Genomic DNA, 4,181 nt, shown 5'->3' with positions numbered 1-4,181 from the left:
GGGGAGACGCTTGCCACGGCCGTGGTGGAACTGGCAGGACGAGTTCCCACTGGGCTCCCTAAAGTGTCACCGTTGAGCGAACCCTGGGCCTACTTGGCCGCCCTGCGCGGTAGCGTGCGACCCTCCGGCCCGGCCCCAGGGGGCGGCGGGGCCACCTTCCCACGCGCCGCCCGCCCGGGCTGGGAGCCGGTGGCCGAGGGGCGCGGCCGCCAGTTCCCGTTCCGGGCCAGCGAGGAAGCCGCCCGCGCCCGTTCCAGCCACCCTGCAGACTTGGTGGCCAAGTAAGTCGCAGCGCCAGGGGGTGGGGGCTCCCGCTGGGCAAACTTGGGGGTCTTGGGACGCGGGGTGGGGGCAGGATCGCGCGGCAGCGCCGGCTGTTCTGGGGCAGCTCGGGTGGGACGGGGCAGAGCAACTTGGGAGTGTGAGAATTGCAGCCAGACAGCCGGAAGGCTGACGTTGTTTGTCGCTCTGTGGTTTACGGCCTGGTTTCTCAATCCTGGGTGTACCTTAGACTCACCAAGGATGCTTTTGACAGCCCATGTCCACCTGCAGCCCTCACCTGGTCCTACCGGGATGGGTTGGGACCCAGGCCTCTGAATGATTTGAAACGCCCCCCAGCGACCCCCCTTGTGCCGCCGCTTTGGGAACCAGCAGTCGGAGGGTGGCCACCGGGAGAAGGTGGAAAGGCCCCGTGGGAGGGGGCGTCTTGTTTTGAGACCTACAGGCCTCTCCTGCCTCCAGCTCCGGACCTGGAAGCTTTACAGGAAGCAAACAAAGTTTGGCAGGGCGGCAGGGTATTCAAAAAGAATGTCAGATATGCTCACAGTTTTGGCACTCTGTGAGAAACCCCAGGGAAGGTGCGTTAGGACGCCAGGCCCCGTGGTTTCTGCATGCTGGGGGATGCCTCCCTTGTTGTTCATGGAAATTACGGTAAATTAGAGGAAGCCAGTGAAAGCGCAGCTTGGCACATCTGGGCTCACTATCTAAGGGTGAAGCTAGAGGGTATGCATGCCACAGGGTCAGTGCCCCTCTTTCTGAAAGTCCCTATGTAAGATGTGCCACGTCCAATAATAATGATCCACCGAGAATTCTGCAGCCAGTTGATCTCAGGCGTGTGTAGATGGGGGGATGGGGCAAGGGGCCCAAACTCCAAACTGACTGCTATCTAGCTGGTTCTGACTCATAGCGACCCTGTAGGACAGAATAGAACCGGCCCCTCTGGGTTTCTGAGACAGTAACAGTAAACATGACAGCTTAGGAGACCAGCCTGTACGGGCAATTCTTCCCTGCCAATAAGACTGAGAACAGTTGGAATGGATTTGATGGAGGCAGCCATACACAGTCTCTTCAGAATGTTGGTATCCACACCTGGTATCCATCAGCAGAGTTGGGAGAATACAGTGACTTGGTAGATATTTCCAGGGCCTTATATGAGCTGGGAAGGGAAGGCAGCCATGTATTGCAAGGGAAACAACTTTTAAACGGCCAAAGAGCTATTAACAGATGGCTTGCTTGGGAGAATAATTTGTGTTTTTCTGCTTCCCTAAAAGTCAAAAGGTCTAATGACTGAAAACATCTTACGGATTCATTTCAACCCATTCCCAAATTGCTGCCTCTGATGTCAAACCAAACCTCTTAGAAAGAATGCAAGTTTCTAGAAAGAGAAAGCTGGGCCTTGCTTGGAGGATCTGTTCATGTTTTCCCATCGGGAAAATTTAGGTCCTTCATCTTGGACTCCATTTACAAGGCTAGTGCTTATATTTACCTGGCCTTGGGCCTGCTGCTGGTTTCAAGTGGAGTTGTAAGCGCCGTCAGAAGCATTGGACAGGCAAGGCTCAAATGGGAAAAAGCCAATAAGGAATGTCTTCCTCAATATAACCAACACAAACCATATGTGATGCCCCAACGGGCAGAATTCCCCCCAAAGGAAAGCTCAGAAGACACAAAGAGACAAACGAAGAACAGACAGAAACAGAGCGCCCAGGAAGAACGGGGAAGTGGGCGTGACCAATGTCCCGAGACAAAACGTGTATAAATTGTTGAAGGGAAAACTCAGCCGCTCCGTAACCTGTCACCCAAACGGCAATTTGTTAGTACCAGTCAGGTTATTCCTGGTCAGAGAAATACGCTTTAAAAGATAGTGTTTTAAAAGCCATGTGTTAGTCAGAACTGGGGTCAAGCCCTTACTTTGTTCCACTTCTTTGTGGCCTTGGCCAAGATAATTCATCTCTCCCAGCCTCTGATTTCCTCCTTTGGAAGATCGTTATAATCATTCTTTCCTGATAAGGCTGCTTTGAGAATTTTATTAGTCTATAGAGAAAGTGTTGAGCACATACAGCGCCTGGCTTTCAGTGAGCGGTCATGATGAAGATAGCAGTCAAGGTTAGGGTGATTCTTTGGCCCGTCTTAGCATCCCCTCCTGTGCGGCTGTGGAGGAATAACTTGCTTAATCCTCCATAGCCTCTGTTTCCCCTACTTTTTATTATTAATTAGGTGGGGTTTGTTTCAGATCATCATGTTCACAGTCAGCAATTTAAACAAGTTTTCAAACCTCCCAATAGCTTGCTGTATCCCCCATCCTTTCCCCTCCCCCTTCTTCTATTTGTAGAATATGACCTTAGCTAACACCTGTCTACCCTTTGTGCGCATGTACCAACGTTTATTGATCATTCCTCCACTGGGGCATTTAGGCTGTTTCCATCTTGCCACGATGGGTAGCACTGCCTGAGCTTGGGTGTGCCATCTGCTTGCCATCCTGTTCTTATTTCTTTGAGGAAAAGACCAAAGTAAGGGAGTTGGTGGGTCACGTGGTAGCTCTACTCCTGTTTGTTCGAAGAAACACCATACCACTTTCCACCGAGGCTGACCCTTTTATAGTCCCACCCACTGGATTTCTCCACCCCATCTCCGGCATTTGTGGTTTTCCGTTTCTTTGAACTCTGTCATTGATGCTGGTGTGAGGGATAGCTCATCATCGTTTGGTTTGTCTCTCGGTGGCTTGTGGTTGAGAGCACTACTTCACGTTTGTGGTTGCCTACGTGTCTTCTTGGGTGAATTGTCTGTTCGTGTCCTTTGCCCGTTTTAAAAATTAGATTCTTCCTTTTTTTTCTCTTTCTTTTCTTGTTTAGGTGTTGCCGTTTTCTATACAGTTTAGAGATTAGTCTCTTGTCCAATGTATCATTGCCAAGTATGGCCCCCCCCCCATCTGTGGGTTCTCATTTTAGTCCTTGGGTGCCTTTTTAGGAGTTCCCAGTCATCTATTGTCTCCTGCCCTGTGTGTGCTTTTGTTCGGGTTGGTAGTGTGTTCATGCCATGGATCAAAAGAAAAAAGCACTGCCATCAAGTCGACGTCAGATCACAGGGACCCTATGGAACAGGTTGGAGCTGCCCCCATGAGTTTCCGAGACTATAACTATTTACAACACTGGAAAAGCCCATCTTTCTCCTTCAGAGCGGCTGGTGGTTTCAAACTGCTGACCTTGTTGTTAGCAGCCTAATGCATAACCACCACACCACCAAGGCTCCTCTTATGCCACATGTAAGGGCCCCTAAATTTATCCCCATCTTTATGATGATCTTTACAGTTACACAGTTTACATTGAGGCCTTTAATTAACCTTGAGTTTGCTTTTGTTTATTGGGTGAGGCTTGGGAGCTGGTTCATTTTTCTGCAGATAGAAATCCCATTTTGCCAGCACCATTTAAAAAAAAATCATTTTATTGGGGGTTCATACAGCTCTTATCACATATATCCATACATACACCCATTGTGTCAAGCACATTTGTACATTTGTTGCCATCATCATTTTCAAAACATTTTCTTTCTACCTGAGCCTTTGGTATTAGCTCCTCATTCTCTCTTCCCCCTCCCTCATAAATTCTTGATAATTTATAAATTATTACTTTTTCATGTCTTACACTGACTGATGTCTCCCTTCACTCACTTTTCTGTTGTCTATCCCCCTGGGAGGGGCTTATAAGTAGATCATTGTGATCGGTTCCCCCTATCTCCCCCCACCTTCCCCTTCTGTTATTGCTGTCAATATTGGTCCTGAAGGGTTTATCTGTACTGGATTCCCTGTGTTTCCACCTCTTATCTGGACCTGCTCTGGTCTAGCTGGATTTGTAAGGTAGAATTGGGATCATGACAGTGGGGGGAGAGGAAGCATTAAAAAACTAGAG

General features: G+C 49.3%; 1 protein-coding gene across 1 annotated transcript in view; it reads left to right on the top strand.

Moving 5' to 3' along the window:
- Positions 1 to 244: 244 nt before the first annotated feature.
- The window catches only part of NOD1 (nucleotide binding oligomerization domain containing 1), a 68,178-nt gene continuing 64,241 nt past the window's right edge, over positions 245 to 4,181 (top strand). The window contains exon 1 of the mRNA XM_004702857.2: positions 245 to 281. The gene's annotated coding sequence lies outside the window, so the exon portion shown is untranslated. The remainder of the gene's footprint in view (positions 282 to 4,181) is intronic.

Source organism: Echinops telfairi, unplaced genomic scaffold (assembly GCF_000313985.2).
Source record: "Echinops telfairi isolate 266 unplaced genomic scaffold, ASM31398v2 ScPeMD7_23;HRSCAF=83, whole genome shotgun sequence".
In the NCBI taxonomy this organism is placed as follows: Eukaryota; Metazoa; Chordata; class Mammalia; order Afrosoricida; family Tenrecidae; genus Echinops; species Echinops telfairi.
This window is presented reverse-complemented; position numbering and strand designations above follow the sequence as displayed.